Source organism: Triturus cristatus, chromosome 6, assembly GCF_964204655.1.
Source record: "Triturus cristatus chromosome 6, aTriCri1.1, whole genome shotgun sequence".
Taxonomy (NCBI): domain Eukaryota; kingdom Metazoa; phylum Chordata; class Amphibia; order Caudata; family Salamandridae; genus Triturus; species Triturus cristatus.
This window is the reverse complement of record NC_140589.1, coordinates 642,039,852-642,058,320: the sequence shown is the minus strand read 5'-3', so window position 1 is coordinate 642,058,320 and position 18,469 is coordinate 642,039,852.

Sequence of the window (18,469 nt, the reverse complement as noted above, 5' to 3'; positions counted from 1 at the left end):
TGGCTCCACACTGAAACTTTCACCACTCTGGGCACAGCACTATTGGGCTAATGGGTGGAGACTTCAGTGCAGCGTTGGACCCAAGGTGGGATAGAGACAAGGCTTCGAGTGGGTGTGGCGACTCTAATCCATTGGGTGCATTTGCCGAGGCACTGGGGTTGGTAGATCTGTGGCATGACCACAACCTGGATGCTAGGCAGTTCACGCACTTCTCTGCAGTACATGGCAGTAGGTCTAGGCTAGGCTATATTTTCACTCAGAAACTATTTGCAGGCCTGTTCAGAGAGGCCACTCATAGGGCTAGGGGTATTTCTGACCACTTCCCTCTAGATGTGCTGTTAGACGGCCCCGTCAGGGACAATACATTGCTGCCCTGGATCAATTTGTGATATTTGAAAGAAGCATAATTTTAGTACAAAATAAGGGAGATGTCAGTACAATACTTCCAAGAAAATGAGGGATCAATCCAGTTGGCTGGAGTTCTGTGGGAAGCATTCAAGGCAGTCCTTCGAGGACAACTACATGCTAGGGTCAGTGGTAAGAAAAAGGAGCAAAAGTTGGAATGCTACAGGCTAGATAAAAGAGATTTTAATACTTGAATCCAAAGTGCTGGAGTGCAATGTAGATACTAAGGGGGCACATCATACACTCAACCTCAACAACATGAACTGAAAGAGTTAACAGAGAACTGGGCTTACGATTACATCGCAGGTACGCAGCGACTATTGTACGGCATAGGCAACAAAGCCAGCAAATTAAGTGCTTGACAGGACTAGAGAGACAGGGACCGTACCTGGGTACTGAAAATTAGGTATGCCAAGGGAATACTGAATACCTCTGGGGATGAGATAGCTGAAGCCTTTTGCATCAAATTACAAGACCATTTACACTTCGAAAACCAGTAGGTCAAGCTCGGACTGCGAGGAACTCTTGAGAGACATCCCTCTCCAACCCTTTCTGCAGACAACCAGTTGACACTTGAGCAGGACTTGGCTGTTGAGGAAATGGAACGGGTGATCTGGGATGCTGACACCCAAGCAGGACTTGACAGTTGAGGAGATGGAGATTGAGGAGATGGAACAGGTGATCCTGGAATTACAATCTGACAAAGCTGTGGGGTCTAACAGGCTACTGGTAGATTTATACAAAAGCGTGGCATCAGAAATAGGGGAAAACATGTTGAAAATGGTTGTCTGAGGTTTAGAGGATGGCAAAGATAGTTGTCCTCCATAAGAAGGATAACCCAAGTGATTTGTGTTGTTCGTATAGACCCATCTCGTTGTTGAATTTCGAAGTGAAGGTTTTAGCCAAGACTTTGGTGAATAGATTGAGATCAGTCATTACATCGGCAGTTTGCCCTGACATCCTGCTCTATGCCACTAGACCACGAATGACGATAGGCATGATACTTCATATCTTTGACGTGTTCAAGGGATACTCTGGGAAACAAATTAAGTGGGAGAGATCCCAGATTTTTCCCCTGAGTGGGGCCGTCCCCACACTACAGGCCAGATGCACAATTTTGGTCGCACGCCACGGGTTCAATTACTTGGGCATCTACATAACGCAAAATGGGGACTAGTTTCTCAAGAAAAATCTCTACCCCCACCTCAGCTGACTTGGAGGAGACGTACAGCCCCGGAGGAAGCTCCCACTCTCACTAATGGGGAGAACTGTACTTTTCAAAATGATGACCCTACCAAGGCTACTTTATGTACTGCATGGTTCCCTTGCTCGCTGTGCCACTGGATTCAAGCTAGCCTGTCTTATGAGGTTGTTACCCGAAACTGGTCCCAGGATGCTTGTTTCCGGCCCACGGAGGATCTGGCTTGGCTGTTTGAGCTGGACTGTTGCAATGAGGAGCAGGGTCAAGACTGATTTGCATATGGCTGGGTCCAAACTGGGGTGGCATAGTTAGCAAAAGAACAATGGATTTAACCCAGATCTGTTGACTGGGGGTGAATGTTTGATTCATTTAGCATTTCATCCATAGTTTTTTACCGCAGCACTTTTCGCCCTAAGTGGGATGGATGTACCCAGACATGGGTCCCTTGCTCGCGGTGCCACTGGATTCAAGCTAGCCAGGCTGATGAGGGGTGTTACCCCGAAACCGGTCCCCAGATGCTTGTTTCCAGTCCAGAGAGGACCCGACTTGGCTGTTTGGGATGGACTGCTCCTATTAGGAGCAGGATCAAGACTGATTTGCATACGGCTTGCTTCAAACTCGGGTGGATTAGTGAGCAAAGGAATGATGGATTTAACCCAGATCTGGTGACTGGGGGTGAATTTTTGATTCAGTCAGCATTCCGTCCATCATTTTTTGCCCCAGCACTTTTCGGCCAAAGTGGGATGGGTATGCCCAGACATGGGTCCCTTGCTTGTTGTGCCACTGGATTTAAGCTACGTTTGATGATGAGGGCTGTTACCCCGAATCCTGGCTGATGAGGGATGTTACCCCGAAACCGGTCCCAAGATGCTTGTTTTCAGTCCAGGGAGGACCTGACTTGTCAGTTCGGACTGGACTGTTCCCATAACAAGCAGGGCCAAAACTGGCAGTTCGGGCTGGACTGTTACCAAAAGAAGCGGGGTCAAGACTGCTTTCTAGATGGCTGGTCCAAACTGGGGGGGTTGTAGTGAGCAAAAGAACGATGGATTTAACCCAGATCTTTTGACTGGGGGTGAATGTTTGATTCATTCAATATTTCGTCTATCATTTTTTGCCGCAGCACACTGGAATTATTTGCAGTTGGGTGAGATTGTGAAACTACACTCCACTATGCTAGATACAAGAAAGTTGCTAAGTAAAGATTTAGGATGGGGGTTATTCCAGACACTTTGATATATTTTAGACGCCATATCAAAGCAGACATGGGATCTGATGCAGTCACATAATCAGTAATTTAATCTGAGTACTAAGTAAATACATAGGGCACAAGTAAAAAGGTTCCAAAGCTAGCCAGTCATACTCTGTCCAGCACAAACGTACATAATTAAATTAAGATTCTGCTGAAAAAGTGCCAGATCCACAGTCACATTTGAAAGTGTTGTAAAAGAAAAAACAGAAACTTGGGATAATGCATAGAACTCTAACGTGCTTCAGCAAGCATTCAAAATAAGCAAGCCAGTTGCCAAATCAATAGACCAATGCCCCTGATTAGTTGGAACAGTTAATGCTTAAATCCATTTATTTGGGAACTACATTCAGATACTTTTTCACAATACATGTGAATGGCAGTGGGAACATGTGACATAACAGAAACCTACAGATAGCGACTAATGATCAGGTGCTGGGTTCTTCTCATGGGAAAAATGCAGGAAGGCTTTCAAAGGAACATCTATGTTTCACAAGCAAAAAACTGATTCTAACATTTTCTGAAATTCTCACGTTGAAGTGCCACCTTCAGAACGAGGCTACATTTAATAGAACGTTTAAGCTAAAATCTGCAGTGTATAACAAAGGGTAACAAAATGGAAATTTGTTTAAAATGCATGCAAGGGTGCAATAATACTAAGGCTTTAGTGGGCATAAAGCAGGTGCAAAAAACGAAATTGCAATTGATTCGTAAAATATATTAGCACAGTTTAGGCACATATGTGAATTTACAGTCTCATAGCAAATAAGCAATCCTTAAAGTATATTTCTTATGAATTCACATTTCAGTGTGTAATGAATAGACTTATGCCTACTGATTGGGGAACATTTACAACAATTGTCCTGTTCACAAAAGTCTCATGCACATGCTAAGGAAAGCTACCAATTTAAGAGATGTATTCGTTTATGTCTTTTTAAAATAGCTGTACCCCTGTGGATTGTCCTCAGAGCAGGCATTGCCAGATGCTTCGTGGAGCCGGCAATTGATAGATAATGGTGTATATTGGTTTAAGTTATTATTTTTTTTAACAAGTGTAATTAATAATCTTTGCCATATTGCAGTGGCCAAATGTATCTCAGTGTCCAAAATATGTATGCCTTACTTGGATCCATTAAAAAACATTTCAATGGGTCAAATATGATTTCCACCACAGCAGATTTGAAGGATAAAGTCCTGTTTGGATGAGGATGTCACCTGTATTGTGATCTAGCATGTATCCTTGACTGTAGTATCCCAATTCTGGTATAGCAGGTATCCTGATTTTTATTTTGACCCTGGTGTCATGCTAATCTAGCAGGTATAGAGAAACCTAGGTCAATCCCTAACTATTTACGTTCCAGGACCTGTACTGTACCTGGTAGGGTGTGCCATGCATGACCTCAGAACAGACAGAATAGTGCTGTCACTGTCCTGGGTTTAGCACATAAAGCGGTGGCAGACGTTTAAAGTGTTTAGTGAATCCTTAATGTGACCAAATCCTTTTTATTTTTGTCACCAAGAGTGTGGGCTACTGACCTCTTTTGTGTAAAGTTCCACTGTTTTGTAAAACCCAAGACCTTACACTCTTAATGTTTGTGTCGAGTGTGTGTGTATATATAGTATGCATGTACTACAAGTGTCTGTCTCTTGAGTCTGTGTACTAAAGCAAGTGGGATCCCTGTTGGATGTCCCTGGTTAAGCATGATACAAGATGGAGGATGAGGAGAGATTTTTCAGACAGGACAGGTGTATTGCAGGCATTCCTGTGGCTGAAGGGTTGAGATTAAGACACTGTACTGAGCCAGATAAATTCTTTGTTAGTAAAGGGCTGATGGTTAGTTCTTCCTGAGCACTTCCATTTATTTGATGGTGGAGGTGATGAATGGGACTGCAGCTTCCATTGTGGAAGGTGAGGAGGTTTCTAGGTCATATGTATCCATTTGTCTTTCCATGGTTACTGCTTCAGAAAAGCTGTTGACACCTCAGTGAAGAAAACCCGCACTTCATTGTGTAGATGTTGTGGGTGTTTCAACTTAGAAACAATCAGAGTACTACTTGCTGTGAGAAGCATCACTTTTTCCTCTAGGTTTATGCTGTGCTATACTCCCTGTAATTTACATAAGACTTTTTAGACCATTTCTCCTCGTTGGTTTAGATGCAGCTCAAATACAACAGCTGATTGGCTTCATGTCTGTTTTACAGGTCCTGCATTATATAGGTTATAGAATTAAATGTTTTTATTTATTAATTCTAGATTATGCAAGACTATCTTGCCTGATGAATCTAGTGTTTTGTTTGGTTATGCAGTTAACACATGCAATCTTTCATATGTGGATTGTCGTTTTATTTCTTTGGCCATCTCCTTTGATTGTTCTTTAGTGTTGCAATGTTGAACATCGACCATACTTTCTTCACTTGCACAATGGCTGTGCAAAGTACAAAGAGTTGAATCTTTTGAATATTTGTTCATTTCCAGAAACTTTTCTATTGAAATTTCATAAGATGTGGGCTCTTCTGGATGATTATTTAGGGCTCTACCTATATGCTTTTTACTACTTGTGTAATAGCATTGATGACATTGAACACTTTGATAAAGCTGATATGTTTTGGTATCCTTGTTGTGACCAATATGCATTTGTGTCTTTAATTTTCATCAATGTAAACTTTTTTCTGATTTGCTTGATTGTCTGTGTATTGTTTTTCTGAAATGTTTCTTTCTACCTAATAAAATAATTAGAAGCATTACTTTACCCAACTGATGTTTCTGGAAAGCAGCTTGAGAAGTACACTTGAAAGAGAACCACCCAAGCCAGTTCTAATGTTAATATTGATGTTGATGTACGCAATGATACATGTATGTACAAAAACTAAATCGAATCACTGTTGTCAAACTCCCCCAATAGGCCCTCTGCTTCCACCAGAGTCAGAAATACGTGGTCAGGCAGGCCCAGCACCCTCTGTCTGAGGCTACTGATTGAAAGATCACAGGTTGGGTGGCATGTAACCAGCTGGACAAACTCGTGAACAGGAAAAACACAGATTAGTCCAACAGATAGGCAGCGACACCACAATGGTCCTGGGAGATTAGCCCAAAAAAATGCACATGACTGCAGGGGCGTGCATTCCCAAAACACCATACGGTTAGATGCTATATGAAGTTAGGAACACTCAGCCAATCAGGACACAGCAAACACTATACATGCAGTAATCACATGCTCCCCATGACGGACAGGGGGACACGTTACCCAATGGCCCTTATTGTGTCCACGCAAGGTTGAGACCCACCTGCATTTGTCATCAGGTGGGAGTAATTTATGGCCTCATGACAGTACCCACATTCCACTCCCGAAACATTAATTATTTTATGATGCTTCAAAAAATATATAAAAACATTCAAAACAATTGTACTTTGAGTCATTCCTCAGACCCATTTGTGTATGCTGCACTCCCGGCCGTAGTGTTTGATTAAACCAAATGTTCCTGTTTTGACAAACACCTCTTGTGTTTGTTTTTTTAAGGTAAATTCATTTTCGAGCAACATTTTGGCGAGACAGCCAGGAGAGATTGGTGCTTCGAACCTGACTGCAGCCAAAGGAAAAAACCCTGCTCTGACAGATCCACATCAGCACAGCAAGGAAGGTGAGCAAACGCCGTAATTGACAGAAAGCTGCTAAGTTCACGGGGCAGAGGTCCTTCCTGAAGCCACAGTCAATTGGGTACGAGATTACATCTGATTCTTAGCCCCAGCCTTTGGCGTATGGCAATCTAGGAGAAAGTGCAAAAATGTAACCGGAGCGACCTGCCACTGACAGAAATCTAAGTGGAATGGGTATGCCCAGACGTGGGTCCCTTGCTCACTGTGCCACTGGATTCAAGCTAGCCTGGCTGATAAAGGGTAATACCCATAAACTGGTCCCAGGATGCTTGTTTCCGGTCCAGAGAGGACTTGGCTTGGCCGTTCGGTCTGGACTGTTCCCATGAGGCACAGGGTCAAGACTGATTTGCATATGGCTGGGTCTAAACTGGGGTGGCATGGTGAGAAAAAGAATGATGGATTTAACCCAGATCTCTTGACTGGGGGTGAATGTATGATTTATTCAGCATTCCGTCCATCATTTGATTGCATAGCACTTTTTACCCTAAGTGGGATGGGTATGCCCAGACGTGGGTCCCTTGCCCACTGTGCCACTGGATTCAAGCTAGCCTGGCTGATGAACGGTAATACCCAGAAACCGGTCCCAGGATGCTTGTTTCCGGTCCAGGGAGGACTTGGCTTGGCAGTTCGGTCTGGACTGTTCCCATGAGGCACAGGGTCAATACTGATTTGCATATGGCTGGGTCTAAACTAGGGTGGCATGGTAGGCAAAAGAAAGATGGATTTAACCAACCCAGATGTCTTGACTGGGGGTGAATGTATGATTTAGTCAGCATTCCGTCCATCATTTGTTCGCGTACCACTTACATAAATATTACATTTTGCCCACATCATGTGTACGAACTGAGTAGTCGCAAAGCGCCATTGGAGGTGGTCCCGTGGAGATTAGCTTTCTTCAATAACCAACACACTAGGACAGACAAATGTTGTTTGTCGCTTTGACCGCTGGGCGTGACACAGTAGGCACGCTTGTCCCTTAGGTATGATACAGGGGCGAGGTCTATGCTGGGCGTTATATAGGGCCTGTGTAATATAGGGCCTGCGCCTTGATCCTATTTTTTCAGTCTATAAGGGATTTTTCATTCTACTGGTTTCTTAACACCAGTATCTGAAAGAATTGAGAGGTCTTAGACTCTTATTCACTTGGACCACTGGGCATGATGCAGATGGTACGCATGAACCCTGGGTGTGTTACAGGGTGTAATTCAGACATTGGGGAAAATGTTGACCTTGGAGATTAGGTGCTGCTTGTTCTTGGTGAAGGAAGGCCTGTGGTTGTCAAGTTGTTCCTCATTTTCACTTAAATTGTTGTTATCTTTGTCTCGGTGCCGATATTGACAGACTATCGGGCTCACTTAGTCCCATGTACCGCACAAAGCCTCCCCTTTTTATCGGGTAGCATGCGCCAAAGAGTGGGCTAAGGTATTTTTTTTTAACAAAGTCATCCTTTTTTCTCTGTCAGCTTTTCTCTTTCTTCATTTTGATTGTTAACTAATTCTTTATGTTGTGGTGCTGGTAAATTGTTGCAATTGCACAACTTGTCTTGAGTGTTGTGTTTTTTTAATGACTTAATGTGCTTATGATGGCACCGCTAAATCTTACAATCATTTTTCCATATATACTGTTTTTCTGCTAAATTCACATGTTTTGAACTAGCCATTGCACTTTCTTTCAGGTTGTGATCCTTCATATGCATTTTTTGTTACTGTGTTTAATGTCTATCCTAATGCAGCTCTGTAAATAGTATTGAGCTCATAGAAGAAGTTGAAATCAGTAATCCCCGTGTTTTTATTTCCCCAACGATCAGAGTAGAATCTAGTATTAATTGATCCCGAGAAGCTGAAGCATATCAGTTCCTTAAAAAGTCCCCAGCAATCATGGAGTCGCCGCTAAAACACATGCAAACTAGATTCCCCATGCCGATCAAATACTTAGCAAGCATTGCCGCGAATGGCACACACACATTAGGTCACACGCATTCCCCTGGCCAGAGGGGGGAATCTTCGACACCAACATAATCGAACACACGAGGAAAAACAAATTCGGATCAAATCTGTAGGACAAAAGAGGACCAGAAGAGAGGCACTGCTAGAACTATGGGCGATCTTTGAGGAGGCCCAGACCAACAATCCTATCCTAGAGTTCGCCATTCAGATGTCTGCAGGAGCCTAGGCCCCACACTGCTGCTGATTCCCCAGGGTGGGGTTGGCTGGCCATAACCTGGGTACAGGGCAGACTGGTGAGGGGGCCCCCCATCCAGTGCATAAAAGCAGACATCCAAGTTCCCCTAACCCAAATCCAATTGGGATGGGTCCAGATTAGTAGATCAAGAGGACCCCATTCTTCTGCGTCCGGCCCTGGGCCAAATATTTCCTTGCAGTGTGTGGTCCCAACCACAGCCAACAGCCTCCAGGCCAATGGAGGTCACTTTTCAGTTCCATAACAAGGCAATGTTCCAATGACTGGAGCCAGGTCTCCCTCACACTTGGGATGATGAAGACCGATAACGTCGATAGCATGCACAAAACTCCAACCATTCACAAACCACCGCATGGCACCGAGTCAGTAGGGAGTTCACAAGAACAATTGATCATCCCAGTGTATTACCCGCATGGGGCGAAATTTGACGAGCTTTGGCCTTTTACCGGATTCTCCATTGAGCAACATTCTGCTTCCTTCTTTCCCTCAAGTTTATCCAAACACTTAAAACCTGCTTGTCAGCTCATGTTCATCCAAAATATTGAAGGTAGCGTGCCACCGGTCAGAAGTCTCTGGGCACAGCGGGGAACAGTAGACCCAAAAATCTTTTGTCGGACCTAGGGGAAAGGAAAGGCTGTCAGAAAGAGGAGAGTCCACAAAAATCCATCACAGCCCCGTGCGAGTCACTCAGAAATAGGCTCTTTGCTGTATCTGTCCTAGCAATCAAGCTGACAACACACAAGACATTACACTTGCTGTCTAGGGGAGCAAGTAAGCCCAATCCTGAACACCATCACATCAGAAACACATGGGGGTCGCGGGACTGCTTTCCGACCACCTCAGATGAACGACAATGGAAATAACCAACTCACATGAGAACCTAGGAAAACGCCCATGATACCAGCAAAAATAAGCCCACAAGGGGGGGCGTGGCTTGCAGCCGAGCAAGATGGCCGCAGCCTAGTTGGGCTCCGAGGGTGAGATCGACTCCCCTGACATCCGCGCAGCATCCGTGAAGTGATCCGGCTCCAGGGTCCCTGTACCGACAGCGGAGGCAAAGCGACGCCGCCTGATCCGGTCCCGGAGTTTCCTGGACACCCAGGGCGTGAACAGCGAGGCCCGGAGATTTGCGGCCTGCATCGGCTCTGCAAGCCGGGGCCTCGAGTGACTGCGGTGCCCCAGGCAGAGCGCGGCCGGACCGGGCCATCTCTGAGGCGGAGGCGGTGTGTTGGCAGCCTCTGGCGGACCGATGCCTGAGTGGAGGGGCGAGGCCTGAGCGACACTGCAGCGAGTGGCCCTGCGGGGGCAGAGCATTCGGGCCCAGGGATCCTGGTCGGCCCCTGCAGCGAGGCCCGGCTGGCAGATCGGAGCTAAGGTGCTGCTCGTCTTGGGTGCCTGCATCACGACTCCTGGAGCTGCTGCCTGGCACCGGTGAGGCCCCCCGGGCGCCTATTAATTATTGTGACCGGAGGGGAGGACTGAGGGCTGTGCACCCGCCTTGTGCCGGGTTTCGCCGAGACCTGGACGCTTCGCCGTGCTGACCCCAGGCGAGCGGCCGGAAGCGGTGTACATCTCCTGGGCTGCCTGAGTGAGCCGTCGCCCGGTTGGGGAGGCCCACTTCACCGGCTCTCTAGTGGTGAGCGAGAGGGAAAGTCTGGTGGCACCGCCTGCTGGGACCATGAGCGGGAAGGGGCCCAAAGGGAACCCGCAGGGCAAGATCGACAAATTTGCCTACACCAAGGACTCCTCCGCATTGCCGGACCGTGGCGGGCGCACCGAGAGGATGGCGGCGGACAAGGAGACGCCTAAGGTAATGCTGGAAGACATTATGGCTGCCTTGACGCAAGTACAGATGACTGTGGGGTCAATTTCCGTGGACGTGTCTCTTCTCCACGCGGACTTCCAGAAAATGTCCGCCAGGGTTGCGGATGTGAAGCAGGTGACGGAGACCCTGGCAAAAGACTCAAGCTATCTCCTACAAAAGGTGTCTCAGTTGGAGACAGAAAACAAGCGCATGGCGGCCAGGCTGGACGACCAAGAGGGGCGCTCACGCCGCAACAACGTGCGCATCACCGGGATTCCCGAAAGCGAGGGGCACCCGGCCATGGACCTCTACATTGAAGACTTGATCAAGTCCAAATTGCAGCCCAGGGGCCTGTCGACCTTTTTCTCGGTGGAACGCGCCCATAGAGTACCCGGCGGCCGACCGCGAGTGGGTGCGCCTCCACGGCCTGTCCTGGCCCGCCTGTTCAATTTCCGCGACAGGGACGCCATTCTTCAAGCGGCGCGGGTGGCGCCGCCCATCCGTCTCCAGAACTCCACGGTGTCCTTCTTCCCGGACTACACGGCGGCGGTGGCAGCGCAGCGCCGCAGCTTCTTGGAGGTCAAAAAGAAACTAAGGGCCCGAGAACTTCCCTATGCTATGATCTTCCCGGCGCGACTCCGCGTTGTGGCGGATGGCAAAACTGTATTCTTCAACACACCGGAGGAGGCTCACGACTGGCTGGAGGGATGGCGCCAGGCTAAGGGTGGTGGGCGCTCGGCCCGCAGGACGAGGCGCCCAGGGAGTGAGGAGGACTCTGATGACCGCGACCGGCGCACGGAGGAGGCTGAGGAGGAGCCCACCGGATGAAGTCGTAGCGGCGGCTGCCCCCGGCATGAAGTCGGAGACTGATATCTGGTGCCCGCCGATGCGGGACTGGCCTACGTCCTATTGCCAGAGGGTGTGAACGATGGGACCTGGGGACAGGGGATGTCTTGGTCTTCCTCGGACCCCACGCTCCTTACAGCGCAATTACTGGTTGGGGTTCTGGGAATTGAGCACTCTGCTGAGTTGGGGTGGCAGGCAGTTCTAAGTCCGTGTGGCAGGGAGGCAGGGAGGGAGGTTTGGGGGTGGGGAATGTTTTACGGTTTTGTTGTTATGTTGGGGTTCTGTAGGACACGGGCCTTTGACCTAAACCCAGCGCGATCTCGCTGCATGACACATGCATCACACCACGCTATCCGCACCATGCTCCGTCACTTTGCCCAGCCACCGTAATGTCTGGCGTGATGCACGACCCACCCTCTGACAACACTCTGACTCTGGTGCAACCCCTCTCTTTACTCACATGGAATGTACGGGGATTGGGAGATAAAATCAAGCGGGGCCTGGTCCTGCACAGTCTTAATAGATGTTCCCCGGCAGTGGTCCTGCTCCAAGAGACCTACCTCACTGGCACCACAACTAAAGCGCTGGACAGGTGGGGGTACAAGATGGTGGCGCACTCTGAATTCACCTCTGGGTCCCGGGGGGTTGGTATTTTGCTGCGGCGTCGGTCCCACTTGATCGTGCTCAGTGTACACACGGACGGGGCTGGGCGCTTCGCCGCAGCACACACTCAGTGGGAGGGGCGGCCCCTCAACATAGTGTCTGTCTAAATCCCACCTGGACTGCACGCTTCGGCGCTCCCGGCACTCAGTGAGTTTCTGCTCGCACTACCGGAGGGAGAGGTGTTATTGGGTGGCGACTTTAATGCTGTAATGAACGATCTCACTGACCGGTCTCCACCTCGGGGGAAGAGTGGGGGAGTGTCCCGCCTTGTGGGCTTCGCGATGGCGATCGGGTTAACGGATTTATGGCGGCTCCATCATCCGACGGCACAGCATTACACATATCACTCCGGGGTGCATGACAGTCTAACCCGCATTGATTACTTTCTGGGCTCCCCCGGTTGTCTCCACAATATTGACAGTATAGACATTAGACCCAGAGGCATCTCTGATCACTCCCCGATCCTCTTGCAGTACACTAGTTACCACCTGATGCGCCGCCGCGTTTATCCGCTACGCCCTAGGTACATGCGCCTACCAAAGATTAATAAATCTATAGTGCAGGCGACGAAACTTCACTTCCAGGAAAATGCCGCCTCGGTCGACTCCCCTACGGTTCTTTGGGAGGCGTACAAAACGGTGGTGCGGGGCCGTAGTGATGGCCGCCGTTTCGGAACACAGGCGTGAACAGGTAGCTGAGCTACAGTCGCTTGAGCTCGAGCTCCGGGCGTCGGAGGCTCGCCAGGCCGCGGCTCCCTCCCGTGCAGCCTCACATGACCTGCATGTGATTCAGACGAAATATAAAGATCACCCCGCAGAGCGCGTCAGGCAGCGCCTAGAGGCCTCGAGGCACACAGTTTATGATGTGGGAGATAAAACCGGTAGGCTGCTGGCGTGGCTTGACAGGTGCGATAGTGGCGCCAGGTGGATTGCGCAGCTGAGCACCGATGAGGGGTTGGCAGCGACAGACCCACGAGTAATAGTGCGCACTCTGGCAGAGCACTTTCGTGGAGTGTACTCCTCCAACTCGTCCATGACAGTGGAGATGGCACTGACATACATCCGAGACCTGCAGATGCCCAAGCTTTCCCCTGAGGCTCGAGAGACATTTGAGGCTGAGCTCACGGTGGAGGAGCTCCAGGCGGCTATCGGCGCGCTGCAGCCTGGTAAGGCGCTTGGACCGAACGGCATCCCAATCGAGCTTTACCAGCGGCTCTTCGAGACGTTAGCCCCGCACCTACTGAATATGTTTACACACAGCCTCGAGGTGGGAGAACTCCCTGAGGACCAGCGAACAGCCACCATTGTGGTAATTCCGAAGCCGGGTTAGCCGGCGGACCAATGTACCTCCTAACGTCCCATTTCGCAGATCAACGCAGAGGCCAAGATCCTCGCGAAAGTGTTGGCCGCCCGGCTCACACCTCAGTTATCTGACATTGTACACCCGGATCAATCGGGTTTTATGCCTGGCAGAAGTACGTCTCACAATCTGAGGCGACTGCATGGTGTGCTGGCCCGAGTGGAGCGGTTGCAGGAACCGGCTGTTATTCTCTCCCTTGACGCACGAATGGCGTTCGACATGGTGGAGTGGCCCTTTCTCTTTGCGGTGCTCCTACATCTGGGGTTCGGACCGAAATTTTGCGCCAGGATCCAACTCCTTTATGCTAAACCGCTAGCCCATGTCGCGGCCAACGGGCACATGTCGGAGGACTTCCCCTTGACGCGTGGCACGAGGCAGGGCTGCCCTCTGTCGCCTCTGCTTTTCGCCCTAGTGCTCGAGCCGCTCGCGGCTTGGATCCGATGGGAGCCCATGATGCGGGGCCTCCGGTGGTCTGCCGACTGGGAGGACCGCGTCTCCCTCTACGCGGATGATATACTGCTCTATTTGTCCTCTCCGAGGCGTTCCATCTTGACACTACTTAACATCTGCGAGATTTTCGGCCGGGCGTCTGGCTATATGATAAACTGGTCGAAGTCGGTCCTCCTGGTGCTACGGGGCCCGCCTCCGCGGCTACCGGCGAGTTGCCCGCTCCGGGTGGCGGAGGGGTCGTTCAAGTACCTGGGGATGCAAATCTCGTTGGATCAGATGGAGTTCTTCAAGCGCAACCTCAGCCCTCAGATGGACCGCCTTAAGCGGGATGTGCAGCATTGGGGAGCGTTGCCCCTGACCCTGGATGGGAGAGCGGCGCTCTTCAAAATGATGGCTCTGCCGTAGTTTCTATACGTGCTGGAGAATACCCCGTACCGGTGCCTCCGGCCTACTTCCGCGCGATAGCGGCGCAGGTGTCCAGCCTACTCTGGGGCAACAAGCCGGCGCGCATAGCGCAGTCTAAACTGGTTCGCGGGTGGAATCGCGCTTCCGGATATCCAGCTTTATTACTGGGCGGCGCGGCTGAAGGTGATTAATCAGTGGCTTCACACGCCTCAGTCTGACCCGGCATTTAAGGCGGACAGGGACGTGCTGGGTGAGAGGGGTATGCTGTCCCCACTGTATGATACCCATCTGGCCTCGAGGATGATCGGCCCTTTGAGACAGACTATATCTATCTGGCATGCTGCGCAGGCCAGGTTGGGATGGCGAGGGGTCTTGACCCAGCTTACACCTCTATGGGATGCCAAGAAGCTGGGACGTTTGAGGGACAGCAAGGGCTTCGACCCTTGGGACAACATTGGAATATCGGTGATAGGCGATGTGTGGCAAAAGGGGGAGGTCGTCCGGTTCGCGTGCCTGCAGCAGCAGTACGAGCTGGCTCCCTCGGAGTGGTTCAGATACCTCCAGATGAGGCATGCCCTGATGACACAGCTGGCTCCTGGCGCGACGGTTCTGGAGGCGTCCCTGTTGGAGGACAGGTTGCTGACGGAATACATGCCAAAGAAGGCTACTTCCTTCACGTACCGCAAACTGATCAACAATCTGCCGGACCCTATGGGGCTCTTGCGGGAGAGGTGGGCTGACGAGATCGGCGAATTTGATGACCCAGAGTGGCGTGAGGCACTGGCCTCGCCGCGCGAGGCGGGTATACCATCGAGGCTGCGACTGGTGCAGCTTCGTATTTTGCATCGCTCCTACTACACCAGGTGCTTACTACATAGGATGGGCAGAGCGCCACACCCCTTCTGCTTGCGGGGTTGTGGGGAGGAGGGAACTTTTTACCACACTCTCTGGGAATGCCCCATCATTCAAGACTTTTGGAAGCGAGTGCTACGTACAATGTCACAGGCGTGTGGGATATCGTTGGTGCCGGAGCCCAGACGCTGTTTGGTAAATGTGTGGGAACCCAATGATCTCGATCGTCAGACGCAGGGCTGGGTGACGCTGGGGATCATGACGGCCAAAAGGAATATAGCCCAAAAATGGGGTGCGGTGGAGGCGCTATTGCTGTCCATATGGCGTAAGGAGATGGACGCAGCCATGTTTGCAGAGCGTTCTGTATTTATTAGACGGGGATATCCTCGCAAGTGGGCCAAGGTCTGGGGGGCATGGAACAAGTACAGGGGAGGAATATGCGATCCGCCGCCTCTTTCAGATGAAGACTCCTCTGACTCGGATGGTTAAGGTGGCCTGCGGGTTAGTGGGGAGGTGGGGAGCCAGAGTCTTTCGCACTGCAGTAGAGCTAGGGTTGGTTGAGGGATTGTGCAATTGGGTGGTGATCTATCAAGGGTTATGTATGCAAGGTTTGTTTCAGTGTCCTACTGTTTTAACTGTTTTAAAAAACAATAGAAATTTTTACAAAAAAAAAAAAAAGCCCACAACTAGCCCAAAAAGAACCTTCTAGAAAAAGGGAGTAGACAGGACACCTGGCACCAGTAAGCAGGGTCCTACTGCACGCCACGTTCTGGAACTAGTGAGTTATTCACATGACCCTCTGTTTACTGTGTGTATGGCCACATCCAAGTATGACAAAGATCTGCCTAGTCAAATGAAGACCACCCCAACATTTGCACAGTGTTTATATAGGGTTCTCTCCTAAGTCACCTTTAATTACACTAAACACAACACTAGTGTTCCACACTCACTATACAGTGCACTCCTACACAACACATGGTACATTGTTCACTCTTACACAACACATGGTATCAGCTAGGTCATGTTTCATTTGTTTGCTGATGCCACATGCATTAGGCAAAAATAGGCTTTACTTGTCCAAAAAGGTGGCCCCCAAAAAAGAGAAGTGCCTTCTCCACCTGTACCTATGTAGGAGTAGGGTCAAGATATAACCCAACAGAGTAGAACGCAGTAGAATAGTACTGAATGTGACCCATTATGAGCCCAATCTTACTGCACTGTACCTCTTCACCAATCCTAGTGAGATTCAAACAGAGTTAGATAGGATTTGAAGGTACGCCACCATAGGGAAGGATAGTGTTTGGCCACAAAACTTTCCAGAAAAGAGATTCTTAGAGGTAGCAAATCCACCACATCAGTGCATACACACGTTTACTCCCATTTATGTCTGTGGTCCCAGGGTGGCCCTTAGCATGCCTGGTGCAGTCTTATTTAACAACATATGGACACCAGACATAGAGTTCCAGTGTTGGGCAATCCACCTTGCTGACATGAAGGGAAATGAGTCTCGTAAGGGAGGGTTGAAAACAACATAGATAACACCTGTCAGGAAATATGGGACACTGAGATACACAGGTATACTTGGTTGGAAGGGAAGGCTCAATCTCTAATTGTACAGAAACTTACAGGGGATTTCTTTGCTTTCGACGTAAAGGACAAATTCCACTTAGCACTAATAAGAATAGTGGCACACTATTGCACATACTGGACATGCAATGGGACACCTCCACGCTGATGGATACATACTGGCAGTGCAGTGAATTTGCCTACACTTAGCTTGTCCCCAGATGGTGAGGCCTGTGCTCCCTGGTCACCATACACACCCCTACCCTTGTCATTCCTGTAGACGATCTGTCAGAGTTGTACCAACATCCGTTACAGAGGAAAACAACTCTATTGCATCAGGCTTGAAAAAAAGGAATTGCTGATTATTTTGGCTGCGCTCAATTCAAAAACATTCTGAAAGAATTCAGACTGTTTTCTGACAAACAAGTCAATGCGGGAGGGTCCATACCCTTTTTCACAGTGCAGACTAAAGCAAACACCCGCTGTTTGCAAATAACCAGTTGTGAGGTTCTGAGAATAATGAACAGTACTGAGCTCAGCCTTGATGCAATAATGAAGAACTAAGAGCCATCCACCTCATGGTGATGCAACATCGGTATGTGTTGGACTTGATGACCAAAATGAAGGGAGTGGTGTGTGCCAAGATCGGTGCATCATGTTGCATGTTCATCCCAGTTAACAGCATGAACAATGGGACTCTGACTCTTGCCATCCAAGCACTGCATCGTTTACAAACTGACATGCTTAAAGTGGGAGGTGCTCCTGAGCAGGACTGCTACTCTGGCTGGATTTGCTGGCTTTCCCAGTGGGTGACAGGGCTGTGCACATCATTGCTGACTATTCTCATGTTTGCATTGTTTTTGTGTGGTTTCATACAAGTTGGGGGCTCCTGCTGTAAAAACGCAGTCCTCAAATTGGGTAAAATGCAAGTAGTTAGGGAAGCAGTAATAGTGAAAACTGAAACACAACAAACCCCCAAAAATGTGACTGTCATGAAGTAAATGATGTAGGGGCTGATTCACAGAACTAATCTGAGAAGAAATCCTAAACTTACTACTTTTGGTAATCACAGAAGGCATTTAGTAGTAGTAAAGTTAGGACTCCTACCTTTACTACTACTAAATGCCTTTTGTGAATACCGAAAGTCATAAAGTTCGTATTTTGTCTCAATTTAGTAGTAGTACTACTACTAAATGCCATCTGTGAATACCAAAAGTAGTAAGTTTAGAATTTTATCTCAGATTAGTTCTGTGTATCGGACCCGTAGATGAAAATTTAACTAGAGGGGGGAATATTATTATTGATGTTGATGTATGCAATCATACGTGTATGTACAAAAACAAAATCGAATCACTGTTGTCAAAATCCCCTGAGTCAGAAATACATGGTCAAGCAGGCTCTGTGCCCTAGGCCTGAGGCTACTGATTGACAGGTCACAGGTTGGGCAGCACATAATCAGCAGGACAAACGAGCAAACAAAAAAAGCACAGATAGGCAGCAGCACCGCAAGGGTCCTGGAAGATTGGCACCAATAAAACCAGAGGCGCACGCTTTCTCAGTTCACAATAAAGTTAGATGCAGCATGAATTTAGGAACACTCAGACAATCAGGACCCAGCACACACTACTTACACAGTGATTATGCGCTCCCCATGCCGGACAGCTGTACACATTACCCACTGGCCCTCAGTGTCTTTACGCAAAGTCGAGGCCTACTTGCATTTGTCATCAGGTGGAAGTAATTTATGGCCTCATGACAAGGCCCACTATCTACTCTCGAAACAGAATCTAAGAATGTATTATGATGCTTCAAGAAATG